Raw genomic sequence first — 26936 nt, forward strand, 5'->3', positions numbered from 1 at the left:
GTTACCCCCTGCTGGATTACCTGTAAACTGCTTGTTAGAACTAGAATTGTCACCCAGTACATGACACTGCTGGATACATCACAGCATATCATAATCGATGCCCCAGTGTCTTGTCCTATTGTGTAAAAGCATAATAAACGTCCACAATAATCATCCATCCATTTTCCGTACCGCTGATCCTCACACGGAGCTGGAGCCTATCCCAGCTGACTCGGTGAGAGGCGGGGTACACCCTGAACTGCTTGCCAGCCAATAGCAGGGAACATATAGACAACCATTCACACTCACATTCACACCTACGGGCAATTTAGAGTTTTCAATTAACCTAAACGTCCACAATATTATGTTTTTATTTTGATTGATTGATTGACTTATTTAAGGCTATTTTAAACAACTGCTTAGTTGCATGAGGATTGTTGTTTTTCAAAGTGTCCCTGAGGGCAACACGTATTTGGACAGCCACCGATTGTGCAAGGTGTCCCACTTAAGGGCGGCACTGTGAGTGACTGGTTAGCACATCTGCCTCACAGTTTTGAGGACCTGGGTTCAAATCCAGCATCGCCTGTGTGGAGTTTGCATGTTCTCCCTGTGCTTGCGTGGGTTTTCTCCGGGCACTCCGGTTTCCTCCCACATCCCAAAAACATGCATGGTAGGTTAATTGAAGACTCAATTGTCCGTAGGTATGAATGCAAGTGCGAATGGTTGGTTGTTTATATATGCCTGATTGGCTGGCAACCAGTCCAGGGTGTACCCTGCCGCCTGCCTGCAGTTAGCTGGGAGAGGGTCCAGCATACCTGCGACCATAGTGAGGATAAGCAGTGTAGAAAATGGATGGATTCTTTAAGAAGTACATTTTTTTTTTTTAAATTCCAAAGTGTAGGAGCAGTGTTAAAATTCCAACTGTGCCTGATGTTACAGTGGCGTACAATAATATTCCATTTACTTTTTGGGAAATGAAGCCTCTGCCTCGTTTTTGATGAACACTTAAGTCTTCTACGTGACTGTATTTTAATGTTGGTCATGATGGTAGTACTTAGAGAGCCAAGTATTTTTTTATGTAGTACTTGTTAATATACATTTTATATTACCATTATTCATAAAATAAATATGCTGGGCAGTGTTGCAGTCGAAAAGTAAAACTTGCGTCCTGACCAGCCAGTTTCGAATACCAGCTGCGCCAGTACAAAGCCGCAAAGGCGCGTTAGATAAGAATACAACGCGGCACAGGCGGGCGGGGTGGGGTCCTTAGTGGACCTGTTGTGAGGCTACTCAGGCGGATCGTGGCGCGGATTCACTCGTGGGCGTCTCGAAGTTTATCGCGCGGACTGCCAGCTCGGCACAGGTGAGTGCAACCGAACCTCTGAGTTTTTTCGGTCCAACATGCGGTTCCGAAGGAATTAAGTTGCGCGCGCCCGTGTGCGTGAGACAGGCGTGTCAAACGAGACCCACCAGACTGTATAAACGCTCAGATTTAAGCTTCCAGCTTTCTTAATACGCAATTGAAGACAATAGAATCCAGTCCTAACGGAAACGAGTGTGTCGTTGGTTCGGTTCGACGACTTGGCTTATTTATGAACGTGTTTGGTGCGTATTCTTCATGTTTGGATCCGAACACGACGTGAGCACGTTTAATGTGTATGTGCTAAAGTGTAATGTGCAATGGAGTCTGGTCGAGCATTTGGGGTCTTTGGACTTGTTCGTGTTTTGGTTCCGAGGTGAAATAAGAGAGTTCTAATGACTGGCAGGAGGTCAAATCCAAGCCATGCTTGTCCCGGCACAGCTGCACTAGTGAATAGTTGACATTCCAACACACGTAGCCACGCTCGTGCATTTGAAGTGTTTTGTTGTCTGTTTTGTTTTTTTAAAACAAGGTACACAAGAACAATACAAAACATTGAGTTGAAATGTCTACATAAGTACAGTCGAACAAAACGAAAACACAACTATGGGAGAATAAGGGGCTCGAGCAGCTGTGTGCAACCCGTGGCTCCAGAGCCGTATTTGGCTCTTTCACCCTTCTGCTGTGCCTACTTTGGAAAACGAGTAATGAGTATTTAATTTTAATGTTTTTTTTGTTTTTGTTTTTTTATATAAATCTGTCAGTCGCAGAACACGGGATATTTTTTTTCACATAGTGAAGTGAGTAAATGTTCATCTTTTAGAAGTTTGTCTAGAGCAGATGTGCCCAAAGTCCGGCCCCCGGGCCAAATCCGGCCCGTGTTCATATTTCCACTGGCCCGAAGCCGCTGTCATAAAACCAATAATATGGGGCCGGCAGTACAAAATACACGCGCTATTTTATATTTCACCACAGGATGGCAGTAAACTTGTGGCTGAACTCTCGCGGGGCCGTTTTGCGCATGATCTGTTTTTTGCCCATTTCTAAAATGGCAACTGGAAGTAAGAAAAGGAAAGTTGATAGCGATGGTCGACGTTTCCAGGACAAATGGAAGTCTGAATATTTTTTCACTGAGTTTAGAAACAACTGCGTCTGCCTAATTTGCGAAGAGACTGTGGCTGTGTTCAAGCAGTTCAATATAAAGAGGCACGACCAGACGGAACATGCTAATTACGACAAGCTAACTGGGAACGAACGCAGTGAAAAATTGAAGCAACTGGAAGCTGGTTTAACGGCACAGCAACACTTTTTCACAAGAGCCAGTGAGTCGAATGAAAATACAACAAAGGCAAGCTATGAGGTGGCAACGCTGATTGCCAAGCACTGCAAACCTTTTACTGAGGGTGAATTTATTAAAGACTGTGTGATGAAAATGGTGGAGAACATTTGTCCTGAGAAAAAGCAACAGTTCGCCAATGTTTTCCTGGCTCGTAGCACTGTGTCACGAAGGATCGAAGAAGTTTCTTCTGATATTAAGAGACAGTTGGACGCAAAAGGAGTGGAGTTTGATTTTTTTTCGTGAGCCTGTGACGAAAGCACGGATGCATCCGACAGCGCACAGTTACAGATTTTTTTTAGAGGAGTGGACAGTGAAATGAACATGCGTGAAGAGCTACTTTACCTCCAGAGCCTTAAGGACCAAACAAGAGGGAAAGATTTATTTGCTTCTGTTTGTTCCGCCGTACATGACATAAAATTAAAGTGGAATAAAATCACGGGGATTATTACGGATGGCGCACCTGCCATGGTTGCCGAGCACAGTGGATTATCAACCCTAGTGTGTCACAAAGTAAGCGAAGAAGGAGGTAAAGCTACAAAACTCCATTGTATTATTCACCAAAATGTTCTATGTGCCAAACCGTTTCCGTGGATCTCAGTGACGTTCCAGCCCACCTGCAGCTGGAGCTGATTGAGCTGCAGTGTGACACGGAGTGTCGCAGCCGGTACCAACAACTCCCTCTTGTCAACTTTTACCAGCAGCTAGATAAAGACAGGTTCCAAGAGATTCGTACATTTGCTAAGAAAATGTTGAGCTTGTGTGAAAAGACATTCTCAGTCATGAACATGAATAAGAACCGCGTGAGGACAAGACTAAGTGACTCCCACCTGCGTGACATCTTGCGCATTAAAACCACCGCTTTTGAGCCAGACCTGCCCCATTTACTGCAGTCGAGATCTCAGTATCACCCTTCACATTAATGCAAACATGTTGTTTGTTGATTCTGGTGAACCCTTCTGCGAAAGCACAGCCTGCCATCGGAGCTGCTGAGACAGTTCTACACAGCGGTCATCGAATCAGTCCTGTGTTCTTCCATCACAGTCTGGTTTGGTGCTGCTACAAAAAAGGACAAACTCCGACTGCAACGGAGAATCAAAACTGCTGAAAGGATTGTCGGTACCCCCCTACCCACCATTGAGGACTTGCACGCTGCCAGACCTAAGACAAGGGCGTGCAAAATCCTCTCGAACCGTCTGCACCCCGGTCACCGACTCTTCCAGCTCCTTCCCTCAGGTAGGCGCTACTGATCAACGCAAACTACAACTAGTAGACATTCCAACAGCTTCTTCCCTCTTGCGATCAACTTCTTAAACACCTAACCTATAATTCCATTACAACAAGCTGGCAATTTTTTGACTTGAGTTCGTTGTCACATTTCTGTGGGGCCAATTATGTATTACTCGTGCACTCACTGTAGTTGTCTCGCCACGCTGCACTATTTGCATATACTGGCCACTCATGCCAGAGTAGCATCTGCTCCATTTGCACACTGATTGAGGAGTATCTGTAACATTTGCACAACCAACATTGTCCCAGATGATCGCACTACTCGTCACTTTAAACCGCATACACTCCTTGAAGTCTTTGCACAATGGTCATTGCACCGGACTATTGCAATATTAGTCGTTCGAACTGCTCTAAGTGCTAGAGGACTCTGCATCTTTTTGCACAATTGTTTTTTGTCAATGTCTTTATGTCCCCAAAGTGTTCTGTAAATTGACTGTCTGTTGTACTAGAGCGGCTCCAACTACCGGAGACAAATTCCTTGTGTGTTTTGGACATACTTGGCAAATAAAGATGATTCTGATAAAGTTTGAGTTTGAGTCAAATTTCATAAAAATACTTTATTTTGCATTTCATTAATTTTAATTTTAACCTTCATTTATCCAGGTCAGGCAGTTATAAGATCTACCTAGCAGCAGACAGTATAGTAAAACAGTAAAATAAAAATACAAAATAGCATTCCCCTCGTCGGTAGCATGTAAAATTAATGCTGGCCGCATGACAATTGTTTTACGGCAATGTGGCCCCTGAGCCAAAAAGTTTGGGCACCCCTGGTCTAGAGGGTAGCACCTATGACAGGGGTGGGTTAACGTTTTGGCTCAGGGGGCACATTGACTTTTAAAATTTGACAGGTGGGCCAAGCCAGGACCAGATGCTTACATATAGAAAAAATTATAATCTGAGGTGTTCATCACTCAGGCGGGGTCTGTTGGATGTTTTGTTGGTGTTCATCACACTAAAAGTCTGTTCCCACACATGTGGAGCCAAACACCACATGCATCCTCTGTGCCGTCTTCTGGATTTTTGGAAATTTGTCTGCGCTTAATGAACCATAAAACTCATCCGGTTTGAGAGTTGAACTTCTTTTTTTAAGACCGTATCACACTGGAGATCAATCAGGACCATCTGCAGCTCCTGTGGTGCTGTTTCAGGGTCTTGTGTAACAGTTCCTGTGTTGACTAGTTGTTAGCATAATCAGCATGACTGGTAGAAAAGTGACGGCTGATGTTATGTTCCTCTAGAACCGCAATGGTTTCTTAACAAATTAGACATACAGCCTTTGACCGGACTTCAGTGAAAATGTATTTAGTAGTCAATTCTATATTAAACACTCGGCACTCACTGTCGACTTTTCTTTTCTTTGGCCCACTCATTGTTGAAGAAGGGTTCAGAGCAGTAGCAGAGTAAAAACAGAACAGTCAAAGTCAAGTCAATGTATCACTGTACCTACTGCGCTACCTGGTGGGACCACTGGGCATTAAAGCACAACCTGGTGGAACCACTGGGAATTACAGGACAAGTTCAAATGAATGTGGTCATGATTTTGATATGATTTGGGCGATTCAGTAGCAATCTACTGAATCATTTAGAGACTCCAATTGCAATTGCAAAATCTAAATGTCTAAATATATTTTAAGTACACACGAAGCACACAGTAGCAGGTATTTAACAATGTACAAAAGCAATCATTTTCAACAACAACAAACATTTTTACGAGTGAAAATGCACAACCCACACAATTTTAGTGTTTTACGGTAATACTTAATTATATTTCTAGTTTCAAATGTACCTGTGGCTAGAAAGCAAATGTGTGCAGTCTCTGCCGCAGAAATGCACGGGAGCAGTGAGTAAATTGGGCAATCGATGATTTCCAACAGCCTCTCAAGATATACAGTATGCACTTGACCGTTTCCTCTTATTTGTAGCCATCCGCTTCTTCCTCGACAATCGTGCCACCATTTTGTGGTTAAATTAAAAAATAATACAGTACAGTATATTGTTTGTGTCACTGATGGTGTAGTGGTACACTCGCCTGACTTTGGTGTGGGCAGCGTGGGTTCAGTTACCACTCGGTGACGGTGTGAATGGGAGTGCGAATGGTTGTCCGTGTCTATATGCCCTATGTGCCCTGTGACTGACTGGCGACCAGTTTAGGGTGCAGTCCGCCTTTCGCCTGAAGTCAGCTGGGATAGGCTCCAGCGTCCCGCGACCCTAACCAGGAGAAGCGGTGTTGAAAATGGATGGATGGATATTGTTTGTGGAGCCGCAAAAGCCAATAGATGGTCGCAGTTTTTCTGTTGCAGCGCATCGGTTGATGTGGCATGCACAATTGCTTAGTTTGTGGCGAAGAGACGCTGATTTTTTTAAACTATTTATTTTGGTGGGGGGATAAATGTCAGTCGCTTTCGGCAGGCGACGCGGTGGCACTTGGTGTGCGACAGTCCTTACTTACACTCACAGTTACTGACATTCACACAGTTACACATTCACAGTTATCCATCCATCCATCCATTTTCTGAGCCGCTTCTCCTCACAAGGGTCACGGGCCTGCTGGAGCCTATCCCAGCTATCAACGGGCAGGAGGCGGGGTACACCCTGAAGTGGTTGCCAGCTAATTGCAGGGCACATACAAACAAACAAACAACCATTCGCACTCACATTCACACCTACGGGCAATTTAGAGTTGTCAATTAACCCACCATGCATGTTTTTGGGATGTGGGAGGAAACCGGAGTGCCCGGAGAAAACCCATGCAGGCACGGGGAGAACATGCAAACTCCACACAGACGGGGCCGGGGATTGAACCCGGGTCCTCAGAACTGTGAGGCCGACGCTCTAACCAGTCTTCCACCGTGCCGCCCATTCACAGTTAATTAGTCCTAATCTGTTACGGCTGCCGCACCAACCTACAGGGCCAAACTGTTGTGCAGTGTGCGTGGTTTGGCAACTGTTTTCATGAGTGGCCGATCAGTTGGTCACTGTTTTTGTCACGATTACAAATCTGAATCGCCGGCGCACACCGTCGCAGGTTACAGCCACCTAAAATGCATATACACTGTTTCACTCACGCTAAAAATACATTTCCGTGTTTTTACACAAGCGGTACACGAACCAGCCGCCACGCCGCCCATGCCAAATAATTGTGCTTTACATCAATACTTCACTATATTCATAATGTACAATGTGCCTGTGGATGAAAAAGCAACGCTTGTGACCAAAACGTACGTGAACGGCACGTACCTCGCTGGGTATGTTCAAATGAATGGCGTCAGCAAGATTCCGTTAAAATATCCACACTCACGGTTTTCCCCACGTCCACGCTCTTTAGCAGCCCGCCTCTTCCTTAACTATTAGTCTATCTTTTTATGGTTTGATAAATGTATTAAAATACAATATACTGTCTGTACAGCATCAAACACCTATACAGGCTCGCTGGTCATGGCGTCCATATTTCCAATTGCGCAGTGTGCGGGGTCGGGTCGGCTACTCTTAATTTTATGGGATGGTCCAATTGGGTTCGACCTCATCGCGCAGTGTGCGGCAGGCCTTACTCACTCACAGTCACAGTTGCTCACACATGTCCTCACAGCCTCACAGTAACTTAGTTAATAGTTAAGTTACACATAGTTAAGTTACACAGTTATTCATTCAGCTACTTTCACTTACTACTTACACACATTTTTACTCACATAACACAGTTAAGGAATCCAGAAGATTATTAAATGACAACTGCAGCTAACTGTAAAATGTCAGGTAAGTAGACCTACTGCCACTTTGAATAGCAAAAGCAGTGCAGGACGCAGCTTGTTCTGGATCTGTCTTACCATCCTTTCTAATTGAGACTAATTGCGTCCTCCCTTGATGGAACTAAATTATATAAAAATATTAGTGTCATAAAAAAATGCAACCACCTTTAAAAAAACAATAACAATAACAAGACATATGATCAGTAGCCATCATTTCAAAATATCTAAAACTTAAAGTGCTTCTATCGATCTTCTGGTGATGGGCTGTGTTGTGCCTGAAATTCTCTCTCCTGAGTAGTCTCAGGATGGGAGCTTCCATTTTGTCTGTCTGTCTGCCTTATCCTGTTTTGCTTCTCCTCACAAAGAAGTCATATGTCATGTCCCTCTGTCCTCTCACTCGGGACTGACCCTATGAAAAAATAATCCAGTCAGCTTTGTTACTCCTAGCACCACTTCACACACTCCTGGTGGCCAGTTGTGGGGTGCTTCGACCGCCCTGGATCCCTTGATGTGGGTGATGTCCTGTCGGCCGGACCGTTCTCGGGTTGGTCCCTGCCCTCCCCTTTATTAAGCATAACCTCAGTGGCACACATTATTCAGCCAGTAGTTGACAACAGCAAATTTGATTGACATGTGAATGGCTCATCTTCAGCGGAGCGGATCTATTCCGATCGGGTGTATACATGCTGTACACGATATTTAATTGGAATAGCTGTGTAACATGCGCGTTGTGTAAATGATGATGTCACCGAGCATTTACGTTGAGATGAAGCATGCATAGACAGAGCTTTTCCTGGTTCTTTTCTGAATGATGGTATACATGGCGAAAATTTACTTCTGATCGGTTTGGCAAATTCTCCGGGTACTCCGGTTTCCTCCCACGTCCCCAAAACATGCGTGGGAGGTTGATTGATCATCAAGGATTGTTGATCCTTGTGAGGATAAGCGGTACAGAAAATGGATGGATGGACGGTTTGGCAAAAGGAATATTGCAGCCCTGTGAAACCGAATGAAATTCCATACGGATTTGGCCTGTTAATTTTTTTTATTTGATTTAGTATTGAGGTGTTTACTTTATATGGAGCATTTTCATTCGGTTTGGGCTTCTAAATCGATTATAATCAGAATAGAAGGCTTTAAAAGCAAAAACAATCTAATAAAATGAAAAATAATAAGGGCAGGCCTTATTTTTCATTATTTCAGAGATTATAATAAAACTATCGTTTATCGTGATATATGTTGGGAAAATATCTTTTAAAATGTTTTTATCATGACAGGCCACGCTTTTTTTGTTTTTGCTTTCGCATCAACAAAATGACGATTTTAAATGAAAAAAAAAAGACTGGTGAACTTGTTTAATATGCAAAACTTTAAATTCTCTGCTTCTTTGTTTCTGTCTGCTGTAGCTAGCCTGTATGTTCCCCTCTCTTCATTAACATGACAATTTCACATTGGAAATTTTGGAAATGTTGGTTCAGTAGCCATGTAATATTTTCAGTGGTGGTGCAACAATCTTTTGTGTAGCTTTGTGGTTAATTGATTGCACAAACATTGGTTCCTACCTGTGCGGTCTGAGTCGCATGAGACGAGTGGGGATAGGGGCAATGCGGGCGCAAATGCGCCCAGCAGATCAGCGAGGGGCACAGTCTCTCATTACTCAAACAAATGCCTGTCAGATATCCAAAAACTTTTGGAGGTATTGCTGACAGAGACTTTTTTTTTTTTAAATACAGTGGACCCACATGGGCAGCACGATGGGAGACTGGTTAGCATATCTGCCTCACAGTTCTGAGGACTGGAGTTCAAATCCCGGCCCCGCCTGTGTGGAGTTTGCATGTTCTCCCCGTGCCTGCGTGGGTGTTTCTCCGGGTATTCCGGTTTCCTCCCACATCCCAAAAACATGCGTTTTAGGTTGATTGAAGACTCTAAATTGCCTGTAGGTGTGAATGTGAGTGCAAATGGTTGTTTGTTTGTATGTGCCCTGCGATTGGCTGGCAACCAGTTCAGGGTGTACCCCGCCTCCTGCCCGATGATAGCTGGGATAGGCTCCAGCACGCCCACTGGATTATTGTATTATTATTATTTATTATTATTATTGATAAACAACAATAATAATAATAACAAAAAGTGCACTTTTTTCATCCAGGGCAAAAGGGACAATTCTGAAGCACAAGTACGGGGCAGTCTCTGCACGCCCCTGATCTGGGGCTGCTTTGGTCCTTCTGTACCTGGACAACTTGCTGTGATTGATGGAACCATGAAGTCTTTTGCAGAAAATCCTGAAGGACAATTTCAGTCATCAGTTCGTGACCTCAAGCTAAAGTGCACTTGGGTTCTGCAGCAGGACAACGATCCAAAACACACAAGCAAATCAACTTCTGTAAGGCTTAAAATGTTTTTAAAAAATTACGGTTTTCGATTGGCCTAGTAAAATTCTGGACTTTAATCCAATTGAAATGCTGTGGCATGACCTTAAAAAGGCCGTTCATGCTTGAAAACCCTCCAGTGTCGCTGAATTAAAATAATTCTGAAAGGAAGAGTGGGCCATAATATCTCCACAGAGATGTGAAAGACTCATTGGCAGTTATAGAAAAGGCTTGAGTTCAGTTGTCGCTGCTGAAGGTGGTCCAACCAATTATTAGGTATAGGTATCCCTGAATAAATAAAATCACAATTAAAAAAAAAATTGTTTACTTGGATTATATTTTTCTGATTTTTATTTTTTCTTGATGATTTTAAATGTTAAAGTGGGGAAACTGCAAAAAAATACAATAATTTGAGAAGGAGCAAATACTTTTTCATGGCACTGTAAGTAAAGTAACCAAAAGCTTATTAATTTTTAAATGTGTAAATGCAATTTAAAATTAAAATAAATTTTTAACTACATTTACATCTCAGAGTGTCACTAGTTAGGGTTGGGAATCGTTTGAATTTGAGCGATTCTGGTCCCGATTCCTTATTTCAATTCCGGTTCCAAACGATTCTGATTATTTTAGGTGGCTGGGTCAAAAAAGTTTGCATGGCTTAAATAAAGGGTGTCCAAATTATGGACATCCGTTTTCTTAGCAGCCCACAGCATAGACTAAAATTAACATTTGACTCAGGGTTCTCTATAATAGTATCAATATCAGTATCAATATCAATATCATCAATATCAAACCTATGAACTAAAAGGCAATGTGTGTGGAACTAACCCAATTGACTTAATATTCACAAATTAATGTTTCAGCTAAAAGTTAAATACAGCATTGTTAAAATTGTTATTTGGGACAGTTTTATCACATCGAATGTTTTATATATATATATATATATATATATATATTTTTTTTTTTTAATTTTTTTTATTTTTTTTTTAAACTTGACTTCCTGTTTTAAGCTTGTAGCCTTTTATTTTGAAGGGTATGCACCAGAACGCAGCATTTTGGCACAAAACGTAACTTCACACGGCACCGGTGATTTTTAATGGATGGAACCAAATGCTCTGAAACGTTGATTCCTTTCCCTACCCACTGATGAGGCACAAGGTTTGTGATACTGTGAGACAACACTTGTGAATTTGTCACAATTCATTGTGTGATGTAAATTTGTTCGGGGTCGGTGGACTAGGCATCGAAACTAGGAACTAAAATGTTTAAATTTGAACGAATCTGGGAGAACTGGAACAGTCCCGATTCCAATCGGTTGTCGATGCCCAACCCTTGTCACGAGAGTATGACTGGTCCACATATTATGGGGTCACTGTGGTTATTTTTTCCCAGGCACTGCAATATTTCACTACAGCCCTGCATTGTGTGTTGTGTGTGTGTGTGTCTGTATCTGTGTTTTCCATGCACGTTTTGTTTAATGTAAACTTTAAGGTCCTAAAATGAAGCCCTCTGTGTGGGTGACATTTCCGCAGCCACACAAACCTCATCAGGTAATATTACCAGAGCTTCACCAACGACATCATTCATTGTTAGTGTAATGAAGATTATTCAAGTCTAAAATGCATTTGACTAATCTGCAGGCTTTAGTGCACATTCAGATTACTGCAGGTACTTAAAATCCAACACACACGCACACACACAAACACACACACACACTTGTGTGGCATCTTTCAAAATGAGCCTAACTGAGATTGTGTTGCTTGTCAGTTTTGTGAATGTAACAGATGGTCACATGACAGGAAGTTGACGTTAACCTGTCTGAGTACTTGTGTTCTAATACAATCTGCCAACCATCTGTTTTACTCACTGATCTGTGTGTGTGCTTCGTACATGTATTATGTATGTGCACAGGTGTTCCTCCTGAAGGCACACACGCACGCACAGGGGAGATATCGGACGCTGAAGTCCAGCATAGCCCACACAGCCCTTTTAGATAAAACATTATAAGCATTATAATACACTATGTGTCAAAATATAGGATAAACGTCAAACTAAATGAGAGACGGTTCATTGTGGTGAATGAGAGGCTCGAAAATGTGTTTAGCTGTTTAATCTTGGCAAGATTGGTTGATAAGCATATCCAGGTGCATCTCACTACATTTTAATATCGTGGAAAATTTCATTTCAGTATATATATAACTTCACTACACAGTGTAGCGTATATCGGTTTTGGATAAAACGTAATTAAGAGGAAAAAAATAAGCCGGAAGCGACGCCTATGTTGCTTCCGGTTTAGCGTGATTTTACGTTTAACATTATCAAGCTATTTTTGTCTCCAAAAGGGAACCATGTCTCTTTTTAGATGTGTAAAAAAAAAAAAAAAAAAAAAAGTGACAAAAAACCTCTGTCTCACCGTCTTTGGCACAACTGCGGCAGTGAGGTCAGCTATCCAAGCCTCCGCATCATCACGTTGCAACATCAAGGAGGCGGGTTTCAGCCAAGTTTAAACGTGCGATGGTTTGTGTCAGTTGTTCAGCTTCCAGTCTGCGCTTCACCCGAGCGTCCTCTCGGTCGCTCCATTTTAGTTGGAACACCCAGTTCAGCACCATGCAACCAAGCGTTCGAGCGAGATTTTCATCTTTTAATGTTGTTCGTGAGGTCTTCAAGGCTAGCATCTTTGACAGATTCTGCATAGTCTTTTGTTAGATTGCTCACGAGCTCCTCTAATGCGTCAAGATTATCATATTGCCTGGGGCTTTCTGAAAAGTCCGCCATGATTACGTTGCGTGTGCAGTAGCTGTACACGGTACGCAACTGAATTGTTAGTATTGCAAGCTCATTTAAGCGGTGTGTCTAATTTGGAATAGAGGCACAATATTAGCGGTGTAATTAATTGTTAAACAATTAAATAGTGTTCGTAAATTATAGTGTGAGGTTTTATCACACGTAACTTTGTGTGTTCGAGTGTGCGTACAAGCAGTGATCATATCGAGCAAAGTTCTTGACAGCATCAAATTATGCGCACACAATTTATTAGATCAAATTAAAATTGCTGCGTGAGGTTTGGCAACGGCACGTTGGACGAATGGTTAGAGCGTCTGCCTCACAGTTCTGAGGACCGGGGTTCAATCCCCGGCCCCGCCTGTGTGGAGTTTGCATGTTCTGCCCGTGTCTGCGTGGGTTTTCTCCGGGCACTCCGGTTTTCTCCCACATCCCAAAAACATGCATGGTAGGTTCATTGAAGAATCTGATGTGAGTGCGAATGGTTGTTTGTTTGTATGTGCCCTGCGATTGGCTGGCAACCAGTTCAGGGTGTACCCTGCCTCCTGCCCGATGATAGCTGGGATAGGCTCCAGCACTCCCGCGACCCTAGTGAGGATAAGCGGCTCAGAAAATGGATGGATGGATGGAGGTTTAGCAATTTAATCATTGATTTAAAATAATTATGATAGGTACTGAGGTGAGTGAAAGGAATCAGTTTAATAACTAAATTTGAAGTTAATTGCCTAATTCAACAAAATAATTTATTTAGCTTTGATAAATAACATTTTATGATTAGGTAAAGAAATCGATTTGACTGTGTGTGATGACTATCACTGAGCAAGTCAATTAAATTTGTGAAAGCAATTTAGAACTTTAGCAAATTCAAATAAGTTTTATTTCACTTTGGTAAAGAAGTTAAATGTACTTACAGTATAATTAGATTTGTGAATTAATTGCTTGTATGACTGCCAGGCCAACCGGGAGCAAATTAGGGTTCAGTGTCTTGCCCAAGGACACTTCGACATGTAGACAGTCGTAGCCAGGATTTGAACCAGTGACCCTTTGATCACTGGACATCCTGCTCTACCTATTGAGGCGCAGCCGCCCAGGTTGCCCTTGGTCGCTATGGTAACAAAGTGACGCTCACACACAGACAGACTGCCACATCCAAGATGACTGCTACGCTGCCTAGGTTTATTGCAAAATATCATTAATTTTGTGTGTTTGGGTTCGATGAAACTTGGTATCGCCTCACATGGGGCACCAATATGTGGCGTATGTTGGTTTTGGATAAAACGTAATTAATTTATGAGAAAAAAAATAAGCAGCAGGCGTCGCTTTCGGTTGAGCATGATTTTACGTTTCACATTAAAGTTATTTTTGTCTCGAAAGGGGCACCACGTCTCTTTTTAGATGGGTAAAACTTGAGGAAAAAGTAAAAAAAAAACAAAAAAAACTGTCTCATCTGAATGTTGCTACAGGAATGAAATACGAGTCCTCGATTCCAGAGGTCTCTTGTCAGACTCAAACACACAAATCATACAGGTACTGAAATGTTATATACAATTTTATTAAATCTAAAAGGGGATAAACTACAGGGAAACAATGCAGAGGAAATAAAAAATAGTTACAGGTCAACATTCGTAAAGCAGGTCGAACTTGTGATGTAGGTGTGAAGTGAGAGCGTGCAAGTGGCTATGCGGAAGCTAGGAGTTCCTGTTACCGTTATTTTGAACCCAAATATGCACCAGTCTGTACTTTAGTAGACCGCACGTTGGACTTACGTTGCGTGGAACACAATCTAGGCAGGCTGGTTGATCTGCCGGATGCTTGGCCAGAGTGCCGAAAAGGGTGGTTTGAAGAAAAAGGAGGAGAAAAAAGGAATAAGCAAAAGGAAAATTTCAAGTGCAGGACGGCTTGATCCGGCTTGATGGCGGGTGTAGGCAACGTCTCTTTGGAAGATGGCACAGGTTGGCAGGAACATACAACAATGCAGTTACAAAAGTACAACATTAGTGCATATCACCCCCCCTCTGGCTATAACAGTTGTCAATGACAACTTCTTACTAATTTGGGGCAGGGGAGAAGCTAACACTAAGGGTAAACATTGGCTAGTTGTAGAGTTCTCAGTAAAAATCAACAATCAAAAAACAGAAAGAGAGAAACTCAACCTGGTTCTAAAGAAGAAAAAGAAAGAGGAGAAACCTATCTTAAAATTAGCACACAGGCGGAATAACAGTCAGGTGTAGAACCTGATTCATCAGTCAAGGAGAGGAAAGGTGCCAAGTAGAGGTTCTAATCTTGGGGACAAAAGAAATCTTGATCTAGATTCAAAAGGGGGTGTAGAGATCCGGGGGGGCCATTTATGTCAAGGAGGACCTCATCCACTTTCTATTTGGGGTCAGGTTCGGGTTCAGCTGTTCTTTTCCTCCAGAAAATATTTGGCAGCGTATTTGAGCATTGATTTAGAAGACTGCAGTCTTTCGATAGAGCAGGTATGCGATGCCGAAAGTCATGCAGTAACCGAGGCTAACCAAGGCTATTAAGATGTCGTCTGCTGCAGACGTTTGAGCCCCTTCAAATTGAATTTGGTTGAGCGTTTCAGGATCAACTTCGAATTTGTATTGTCCGAAAAAGTTAGAAATCTCGATTTAGCCGTCATAAATGTCAGCTGGCAGGTGGTAAACGGCGACATCTTCAATATGTACAATGCAATCTTTGGGAACGTCGAGCCACATGGTTTGATTTGGCAGGGCGAGTCTCGTTGTGGTATCGTGGTGGTCGTAACTCAGAGTTGCGCTGAGGGCTGGTGTGTTGACGAGCCATTTGGTATCAACAATTTCCGTGTGAGTAGTAGTAACCTGGTAGTGAGGGGTAGCTTCTGCTCGACACTGCGACCCATCCTTCATGGGCTTCAGGCCACAGATCCCATGCACGACATCTTGGATGAAAGGCTTACTGGGACACAAGTAATGAATGTCTTTGGTGAGGATGCACATATGCAAATTTGGCGCCAGATACAGATCAGGATTACTGATGCGTGTATCCTGTTGTGACGTGTAGGATTACTATCATGATAACTGACCAACTTTGGAGTGTTGACTCGGACGAGAGTCGATAATTGGGAGAGTAACCAGAAAGGCTATTTCTCGGAACTCAGGGTTGACATACAAGACAGTGGAACTCCCGAGGGAAAAAGCCAAGTGGGCTTGGACGGGACTAATGGAGCTTGCTAGAGCTCTATAAAGGATGCTTTCGACTAGGCTAAGGGATACAAAGTAAGGAGGAATTCTACCCATTGCTAAGCTGTCTATGGATGAAGAGATTTCGCGTATCGTGTCATTCATCAATGTGGTAACAATCTGTGGGTGAGCATAATCCGTTTGGACCACTGACAGCAGTTTGATTATTGTCTGTCTAGTTTGATTCAGGATGATGCTGTGAGTGTTCAGGACCAAGATCGTGCCTTTGAGTGTTTCGCCGAAGGACTGGAGGTTATCGGCTTGTCTATTCATGCTCTGTCGGATGTTAGGAATTTTGGCTTGAAGTTACGCAATCTGTTTCTTAACAGTGTTTAAGATAATGGCGTTGACCGTAGAGGTTCTTATGCTGAATAAGGTGTCGAGGGATGCGGCAGCCATGAGCAGGCCCCCTACGAAACGTTTTGATCGTCTGGGGATCCCGCTGAGGTCGCCCTGAGTGACGGCAAATTTCTCTCATTGTTGGAGCATCTGTGTAGTGTTGCAGGCGGCATGGCTGACAACGTTGTTAGACCAAGTGGTCTGGCGAAGCTGATTTTGGTGGACGTCCCGACGTGTTTCAGGTATACTTCTTGCGGTTTGAGGTAGACGAACACTTTTTGGGTGTGGGTTCGACATTTGGTAATAAGCAGCCCTGTTCGTCCTTCAGGGCGATTCCAGAGGTGGGTCCCGGCCAAATAATTTCAGGTTGTGCAGTAACGGGAAGCAGCTACAGCGCGAGGCTCAGCAGCAGCATAATTTTTTCCTGGTAACGAAATGAGAACAGGCAGGTGACTTTACGTGCTTGGGTTCAATTTAATGGCGCGGCTTAGAGTTTTTATAGGGGGTTGAAAACTTCCAAGGAGCACCAGCACTGAGTCCGAGCCAGAGTCCAGGCCTTGATCAGGTTTGGTGTTGTAAACATAGGTTGTGTCAAACTATCATTCCTGTGGGACCGGATCTACTGGTCCCTTGTCGTTGGGACCGACCTCCTGTCGGGTCTCTGGTGAAGGACTCGGTGGTTCCTCACCGGGTCCATTGGACGATAGTGTCTTTTTATTTGATTTTGATGAACCCACTTCAAAAGTGTGCCTTTGCAGCCCTGGTTCATTTTAATTTGGTAAGCGACGGGCGAGAGTTTGTTTACAATCTCGTAGGGGGAATGCAACTCCTCTCTGTTGGAGAGGTGCTCTGTGGTTGGGGTTGGTTGGCATAAATTCACAGCATACCAGACAGCCTTTGATGGAGGCTGCTACATCTTTGTACTTGTGTGGCTAGTATACTACTTGTCGCAGGTGCTTGTTGCCTTAACACTGCGGTGTCCTGCACAATGTGGGCCAGCATCACCCCCCCTTTGGCTCTGTGGGAGCACAAACCTAGGTAGGGCGTGGTCCTCTGGGACATAAACGAGCAGGCCCTTGACCAGAAGCAGCTTGTCCCTCTTCAGCCACAAGTCCGCAAGGACTTGGTCGGAAGTCAAGTCTTCGGGTGCAACAGGGTTTGCGTCGGAGTCTAAGAGCCAATTGGAAAGCTTGGTGACTGCCGGGTCCCTGGATTGTTGAGCGGTCAAGTCAAAGTCATGAGACGCAGGGGCGCCAGGTATGGTCAGCAGAGTTTCCAGAAATTTTGATGGACCAGCGGCTCGAGACTACAGTTAACGACTGGTCGGGTGGGAGGCGAAGCCATGAGGCATCAAATTTCCACAGGGTGCTAAGGAGGGCACCTTGTTTTGCCAAAGAGTCAGTCAAGTCGTTAAAAACCTTATCTGGTCCCGGAACGCGAGAGTGTCCTCGGACTTTCTTCCAGTAGACGTGCATGTTATTCGAATTAACCAGGTGGTTGCATGTGACAATTAGGTCACGGTGTTTGACAGGTTTTCGACGGGACGTAAGGAACCCATTGCGTTGCCATGTAGGTAAATGGCAGGTGAAAGCGAGACGTGCATAATTTGAGTCGGTACAGCTCACCAAGGTGGTGATTTTGTGTTCCACTGCTATGGTTAAAGTTATTAGGATGCCGGCAATTCAGCATATTGTGAGGAGTGCGGGCCCAAATGGAATTGTTGTGGCTCCCACGGCATGTCGCCAACCCATGCAATGCCGACGCCAGTTCACAGCTGCGCCTGGTGGAGGATGGAACAACCGTCCACATAAGTCGTTATCATGTCACGGCACACATTGTCATCGAAATAATGATGGTGCGTGCAAACAGGCAGGGGTGGGAGGTTCCGTGGGCGAGTCGGTAGACAGAAAGTTCTGGCAGGCGGCCAAGCCCGATGCCAAGGGGAGTCTGGAGTTTTTAGCATAGCGGAATTGAACATTGCAGCTTTGCAATGCCATGAGCCAGGCTGCGATAGGAGCCTTGATGATGGTCCCTTCTCTAATGCGTTGGTTGTGAAGGAAGGTAACCGAATGGTGGTTCGTGTCAATGATCACTTTTTGGCCTCCAATGTAGTTGGAGAAATGCTTGATGGCCCAGACAGTGGACAGCAAGGCTATTCTCAGTCACAGTATTTAAGTTAGGGACCGTTTAGAGTTTTGCTCACATAGGCGACAACGCGTTTGTCTTGGTCATACATTTGGTAAAGACTGGCGCAAAGCAATGGTCCAAAAAACCTGCTCCGAGGAAGAATTATTTTTCACTGTCAGGGTACGCAAGACATGGGACGAAGCATAACCGTTCTTTTCGGGACTTCATCGCGGCTTCTTTCTCGTCACCCCAAATGTGATGTCGCTTCGTGTGCGGTTGTGAATTTGCAGCATGGTGGTCCTGGAAGAGTCTAGGAGAGGTGTGGCATCCAACGACAAACCCAGATCGTTACACTCCAGTGATGGCTGAAAGAACGCTTGGGGACCGGTCACTGATTGGATAGCGCGCACGACCAGCCAAATAGGGAAGCTCACAGTCGACGCTTTTACTATAATTTCGTCTTCGCTCAAAACTTCGCAAACGTCCGGAATGGTTTGGCCCAACTTAAGGTTTAATGTTTGAAAAACAGGGTTAGTGGAATCGGTGTTAGTGCGCGACCACAAAACATTGTTAATGGTGTCAACTTGAATGGCTAGTCGGACAAGTACATCCGCGCCTAAGTAAGTTTTATGCGGCAAATTGGGGACTACGAGGAAGCAGTGAGTTAAGGAGCGTAGGTTCCATTGCAGGTTCAGGGCACACACTCCCACTGCAGTGACCGCAGACGGCGGTGCGGTATTAAAGGAAAAGCGGAAGGTTTTCGGCGTTAATTGAAGGTCAGGGTGCTTCAGTCGGTGGGTGTCAAACAGTGCTTGCGAAATTGCCGATTTGTCCGCCCACAAGGCTAGGATGACGTCGGGCAGTCATGCAAATGAATCCCAACAGCAACATTTGGGCAATAGTGCTCTTCTTGCGGTGGTTGGACGAGATGGCAGAGAAACATGTCGAGTTCTCCAAGTCTGTTCAGTGGTGGTGAGGTGGCTACAGGGGACTTGGCGGTGTCATCAAGGGGGGTGTTGTCACTTGAAGGAGTGCGGCCTGACAGGTCGGAGTCCTCAGAGTGGTCCAATACCAGGCACCGGTCTGAGGACAGTTCCCGAGTTGTTGGTGATAAAGCCTGTTCCACCTGCGCCCACAGCAGAAGATTTTTGTAATCAATTAGTTGCTCAAAGCGGCAGAGCAGATCTTGGCCGATGAGCAGGGGGACGGGCTCAATTGGCGATGCGTAGACCGTCATGGGGCCAGTTGTCGTCATGGGGCCAGTTGTCCAGTGGAGCATTGTTAAGGTGTTTAGTTCGGTGTTAGTCACTAAGAATATGTGGGTAGTTATCGCGCAGCATTGCAGTTGGAGGTCCTGGCCACTGGCTTCTAGCAATGTCCAAAGCTGATTGAACACAGCATGGGACATAACAGTGATGTCTGCTGCGGGGTCAATCGGAGCTTCACGGACAAGTTCGTGCTCAAGTGTAACAGTTCAATAGAACCGAGAAGTACCTTTAGCAGTTAGTTCGCCCTAAAGCTGTCAGAATGGCAGAACGTTATTCAGTAGCGTAATGTCACGGGGCCTCCCCTGTGTCTAGTCTGATGATTAAGACATCACGAGAGGGGTGTAGGGATTGGTCGTCACGAAGTGGTCCACTAAGGTGAGGTCATCGTGGGGTTGGACAGAGGGATTGGACAGGTCGTTAGGGGAACAACGGAGGTTCCCCGGTTGACCTGTCGCATCCTCTGTGGCTTTGTTCGACTCGGTCAGGCCTAGTCATAATGATGGGTTCCGCTTTTTGTCTTTGGACAGGCTGTGGAGTACCTCAAGTAATTCTTCTGCCACAACACTAAGTTCCCTTTGGGAGCTGTGAGCTGGGTGGTCCTTATCCCAATTGTCACTTGTCGTTTTAGGGTCTTGGTTAGACGAGTCAGATGTAGGCTGGTCATTGCGTGTACCCTGTTTCGACGTGTAGTTTTGGCGCAAATTAGACTTACGGTTATTCCATGATTTAGATCTATCCTTGGATTGGCGTTGTTGGTTACGAGGACCATTGATATACCCGAGCCGAGATTGGTTGCACTTCTTTTGGTTGTCGGGTTTAACATTGCCAAAACGTCGTGTGTCAGTCGCACGCGTGTCGCACGTAGCTCTCGCGAATTCCATCTGCAGCGGTTCGTTTTTGAAGAAGACACTTGTGCTTTCGAGGGAGGGTGTTTTTGTTTTGCGAAACCTTTTTCGGCCAGTGCACGCAGTTGGGCATGGGACAGCGTGCACGGGCACGTTGCCAGGCTGGTGGTGGTAAACACTGGGAGCATTCACGCAAAGTTCTTAAAATATCAAAACAGACTTAAATTCGGTGAAGACTGTCACTCGTGCTTCCGCAGTAGCTGTAACGCTACACCGCCTGCGGGTGTCGCTTGTGCCATTATGCCCGCCAACCAAGGCTGAGCTGGACTGCATTTGTGTACAGAGTAAACGAGTGGCTAGAGAATGAGTAATTAACATTTTTTTTGTCACTTTCTTATGTTCCATGTGGGAACTTGTACGCCTGTGTATTGTATCGGAAAAATCTAAATAGGAATGCAAGTAATTTTTTCACTAGCTGTATGCAACCCACCCAAAATGGGTCCGTGACCCACTTTCGGGTTCTGACCCACCAGTTAAGAATCACTGTTTTAGAGGTTCAAAATATGTTTGGAAGTTTTGCTTTTCTACCAAAAGTGTGACCGATTCAATAAGTGGGTTCAGGTCACTGAGCATTTGGTTCAGACAATAGGGTTTTGTGTTTTAGTAATTGAGAAATACTGTAAAAGTAGGTTTACCTGCTACGTCTGCCGTTGTTTTTCAACATAGAAATAACACAAATACAACATCCATCCATCCATTTTCTGTACCGCTTATCCTCACTAGGGTCGCAGAGCCTGTCCCAGCTATCTTTGGGCGAGAGGCGGCGTACACCCTGAACTGGTGGACAGCCAATCGCAGGGCACATATAAGCAAACAACCATTCACACCTACGGGCAATTTAGAGTCTTCAATCAACCTACCACGCATGTTTTGGGAGTGAACAGTACTAAAAACCCGTTCACAACTGGTATAGACGGTACTGTTTAGCAAGGGATAAGGTAGAGTTTTTCAGCCAGTAGTGGAGGATGAGTTTTGGGTTCGTGTTGCCATGAAGCCTGAAGCACGCTATTGTAAAGTAATAATGCATACATATAGAGCGCTTTTCAAGACACTCAAATACGCTTTACAATTGCACACGTTCATTCAGTTCACATTCACACCCTAGTGGTGGTAAACTATTAACGTATGTAGCCACAGCTGCCCTAGGGTAGTCTGACAGAAGCGTGTTTGCCATTCTGCACCTTGGGCCCCTCCGGCCACCACCAAACATTCAACCACATTTATTCATAGGGATTGATGGTTCAGTGTCCTATACAAACACTATGCTGTTGTAATCCTTGAGGCATTAATCAGTAGTGAAATTGTTTTTATTTATTTTTTTCCTTGCGCTGTGCTGTAGTGGGACCTTATTTGAATTTGCTAAAGTTCTAAATTACTTTCACAAAATGAATTGGCTTACTCAGTGATAGTCATTACACATTGTCAAATCAATTTCTTTGCGTAATCATAACAACATTTTATTTATTTATCAAAGCTAAATAAATTAAATTATTTTGTTGAATTAGGCAATTAACTTCAAGTTGAGTTAACAAGCTGATTCCTTTCACTCACCTGGACTACAGGCGCCATTGTGTGAAATTCCCATGGCACCTTCGTAGGTGGTTGGAGAAACAGCTTGTGACTCATTTAGAACATTTCCATCTTTGGAAAAGGAAAAGTGTTTCCTCACACTGCACCATAATGCTCACCGCGGCTTCTCTTCTGCCACCAGGATGTTTTGTCTGCCAGTAGTGCCGGCGCTTTGGTGATTGCATCACATCTTAATCAAGTTATCTTTTAAAAAAAAAACACACACAAACACGTACATATAAAGTCTGCCATGCTGAGGTCCAATGTGTTTTTTTTTTTTTAGTGTTGATACAATCGATTACTTTTTAAAACAATTTTATGTCTTCCGGGAGGCCAATTTGCCGAGCACAGATCGATGTAGTTGGATGATTGTAGGACTATAAATCGATCCATTGATGTAGTGGATGTATCATTACATCCCTAGTGTTTTGTAAAATGTAGCCAGGCTCTCTTTGTAAGATAAGTGTTCCGTTTTGTCACCCAACTCCATAGCCCAGCCATATGAAGAAGACGGGAGATTGTTGTCACATGGACAGTCATTACTTGCCAGAAATTTGCGCAGCTCCTTAAATGTTGCTGTTGGCCTCTAACCAGTCTTGCTGACCAATTTCCTTTTCGTCTTTTCATAAATTTTGGAGGGACATCAAGTTCTTGATCATGTCACTGTTGTGCCATATTTTCTCTACTGTTGTCACTGTGTTCCATGGTATATGTAATGCATTGGAAATTATTTTGTAACCTTATCCTGACTGACATCTTTGAACAATGAGATGCCGTTGATGCTGTGGAAGCTCAAAGCAGATCACTGTTTATATGCTATAAGATGTGACTACAAAAATGTCAAGAAAAGCATAAAACAGCTGAACTTTTAGTGTTAGTCAGAAGCGCTTTTTTATAGCACAAAAATGTGGTATTTGAACAGGGCAGGGGTGTGTAGACTTATACCCAATGTATCTGGAAAAGTAATTGCCGCCTTGTTAAACCATGAGATATTGGAAAGCTGCATTTAATTTCACTGGTTGCACCCATGGCTGATTACTGTCAGATTTTTTTAATTCAAGAAAACACTTAAATAGTCCCTGTAAAACAAAGTGCAACAGTGATAATATAGCTTCAGTTCTCAGGCATTGTCTCTCTTCCCACACTGGGAGGACTTAGAACCGTTTGCTTTACAGACCGGGCGGTGGCATGCAAAGAATCTTGGGATGTGCGAGGCTAGGAAGCACGATAGCGGAGTGTCCTACACAAAAAAAGCCAGAATTTGAAGGAGGCTTGAATCATGATGTCATGCGCCCTTTAGTTATGACACATCTAATTTGGTTTTATTTTTTTATTATTATTTTTTGTTTATAAATGAAAAAATAATAATAATATTTTTTTATGTTCACTGGTCATTCTTGCACTTTTGTGACATTTGTGACAAGATGATTGTCTCATGCCTCCGTCACAATGAGGCATTGATGCATGACATTTACCACACTGGACAGGAAGTCACACGGACTCACATGTGCTCTGCCACTTGTGTTTTGCCAACAGGAATGTCCTAATGCTGTTGCGTGTGTTTTCACAAGGGGAAATTATGGCGCTCCTGCAGAACAACTTCAAAGGGACACAGAGCTCACGTGTATGTATGTGTGTGAGAGATGAAAGAGGTGCTGGTTTGATTCCTCAGGGATGCCCAGCCGCCCCCTGCTCATCTGTGCTAGGACCATTGGGGTTTGTGTTTTTGTGTGTGTGTGTGTGTGTGTGTGTGTGTGCTCGTGCGCACATATCTTTGGATGTGCATATTTAATTTTCCTCACAGGATGAGTAATGACTAAAGTATCTTTCTGTCTCTGTCCTTGTCCCCTCCCTCTCTCTCTCTAACTCTCGCTCTCTCGGTCTCTCTCTCTGTAGTTGAAGTTCAGTTCTTGTTTCAATTGTTGTGCACCAATTCTTTCACTTTAATGTGATTTGGATGATGTCATCCTATCATTTCATTTCAGCTAACGAGCAGTAAATGTCCAGAAATGACGAGGGTGTGTACATTAATGTGTGTCACTGCTTTTGTCACATGATCACCTGCTTTGGTGATGAGTGATTTTGGACTGTTCCTGCCACTGGATGTTGAATGTCATCCACCTTGACTGAACAGACGAGTGGAGACAAACCAGAAAGTCACAAAATGGAGTGTTGCCTTATTGTTGATCCCAGATTAGGGCGTGGCCCATCCCCCAACCAGTTATAACACATACACACACGCACACAAAAGCGTGTGAATGAAGCGTCCTTAAGATCACCAAATGCAGCGAACCCTCCAACTCCCCATCCCCCAGGGTACATACTCACACATCACACCAACCGTGTCGCTCTCTGTGTGTACTTGTGTGTGTGTTTGGGGGGGACTAGTGTGTGTGTGTGTGTGTAGCTGCAGGTGTTATTAATAATCCATAAAGCGGCTGGTTCCTCGCAACCACTCCCTGTGAAAGCCACACACACACACACACACACACACACACACATTTATTCCTGTCTTTGTGAGGACATCGAGTGGCACAGACATACACAAACACACACATACAATCTGTATGTTGGACAAACTCTTCCGAACAATCTACATGTTACACACTGTTAACTCACATGTTTGGTGTTGTTGAAGATGAATTCTCTTTACTCTCCAGGAGGTTTTCCCAGGAACGTCTCACGTGACGTCTCATGTCTTTGTGTTGTATCGCTCTGTTTTCTATCTGTTTGTGTTCCATGTTTTGTGTTTGTGCACTGTTCAGAAAACAATTATTTTTTTAAATGATCTCTGTGTTCTTTGTGTTTGTGTTAAGTTTACACATGAGGGCAGGCGGTCAAAGGTAAAAGGGGGGCACATGGAACAAGAGTCTGAAACGCCTTAGCAAAGCATTGCAGGCTATTCATGAAAACAGAATAAAAAAAAGACACTTGCCTTAAGGACACCAGGAATTGCAGTTTCTAGCAAAGGTGCGCATCATTTGCTTAGTTGTTAATCAGAATGATAACAAACCCACTAATTAGTATTTTGTGCACAAATTACACTTGTTTTGAATCAGAAGCATTATCTTCTTTATTTGCCAAGTATGGAAACAAAACACAAGGAATTTGTCTCCGGTAGTTGGAGCCGCTCTCGTACAACAATACAATGACAATTGACAATAAATACTTTTTAAACATAAAAACACACTACGAAGAGTCACTTAGCCTCTTGCAATTTAATGGCAAGAGGGAAGAAGCTGTTGGAATGTCTTCTGATTTTAGTTGGCATTGTTCGATAGAGCCTACCTGAGGGAAGGAGCTGTACGAGGTGGTGACCAGGACTTCAATGGTCCAAGAGGATTTTGCATGTCTTAGTTGCTTGTCTTAGTTCTGGCAGAAGGTCAGGCTGGGGGAGGCCACCTCATCCACCCGCAGCATCAGCACTGGGGCGCCCCAAGGTTGTGTCCTCTCTCCGCTGCTCTTCTCTCTCTACATGAACGACTGCACCTCAGCGAACCTGACTGTCAAGCTCCTGAAGTTTGCAGATGACACCACTGTCATCGGCCTCATCAAGGACGGTGACGAGTCTGCATATCAACAGGAAGCGGAGCGGCTGGAGCTGTGGTGCGGCCGACACAACCTGGAGCTGAACAGGCTCAAGACTGTAGAGATGATCGTGGACTTCAGGAGGCATCCTTCGCCACAGCTACCCCTCACGTTGTCCAGCTGCCTTGTGTCAACCGTCGAGACCTGCAAGTTCCTGGGAATTACAATCTCTCAGGACCTGAAGTGGGCGACCAACATCAACTCCGTCCTCAAAAAGGCCCAGCAGAGGATGTACTTCCTGAAGCTTCTGAGAAAGCACGGCCTGCCACCGGAGCTGCTGAGACAGTTCTACACAGCGGTCATCGAATCAGTCCTGTGTTCTTCCATCACAGACTGGTTTGGTGCTGCTACAAAAAAGGACAAACTCGTACTGCAACGGACAATCAAAACTGCTGAAAGGATTGTCGGTACCCCCCTACCCACCATTGAGGACTTGCACGCTGCCAGAACTAAGACAAGGGCGTGCAAAATCCTCTCGGATCCTCCGCACCCCGGTCACCAGCTCTTCCAGTTCCTTCCCTCAGCTAGGTGCTACCGATCAATGCAAACTAGAACTAGTAGACATTCCAACAGCTTCTTCCCTCTTGCGATCAACTTCTTAAACACCTAACCTATAATTCCATTACAACAAGCTGGAGAGTTTTTGACTTGAGTTCGTTGTCACATTTCTGTGGGGCCAATTATGTATTACTCGTGCACTCACTGTAGTTGTCTCGCCATGCTGCACTATTTGCATATACTGGCCACTCATGCCAGAGTAGCATCTGCTCCATTTGCACACTGATTGAGGAGTATCTGTAACATTTGCACAACCAACATTGTCTCAGATGATCGCACTACTCGTCACTTTAAACCGCATACAATCCTTGAAGTCTCAGCGCCCTTTGCACAATGGTCATTGCACCGGACTATCGCAATATTAGTCATTCGAACTGCTCTAAGTGCAAGAGGACTCGGCATCTTTTTGCACAATTGTTTTTTGTCAATGTCTTTATGTCTCCAAAGTGTTCTGTAAATTGACTGTCTGTTGTACTAGAGCGGCTCCAACTACCGGAGACAAA

The 26936-nt window shown here is 44.2% G+C and overlaps 1 protein-coding gene across 1 annotated transcript in view; it reads left to right on the forward strand.

Moving 5' to 3' along the window:
- The first annotated feature begins 1213 nt into the window (after nt 1-1213).
- Nucleotides 1214-26936, forward strand: part of plxnb3 (plexin B3) — a 158079-nt gene continuing 132356 nt past the window's right edge. The window contains exon 1 of the mRNA XM_061693791.1: nt 1214-1342. The gene's annotated coding sequence lies outside the window, so the exon portion shown is untranslated. The remainder of the gene's footprint in view (nt 1343-26936) is intronic.

The sequence above is a fragment of the Phycodurus eques genome, chromosome 1 (genome assembly GCF_024500275.1).
Source record: "Phycodurus eques isolate BA_2022a chromosome 1, UOR_Pequ_1.1, whole genome shotgun sequence".
Classification (NCBI taxonomy): Eukaryota; Metazoa; Chordata; class Actinopteri; order Syngnathiformes; family Syngnathidae; genus Phycodurus; species Phycodurus eques.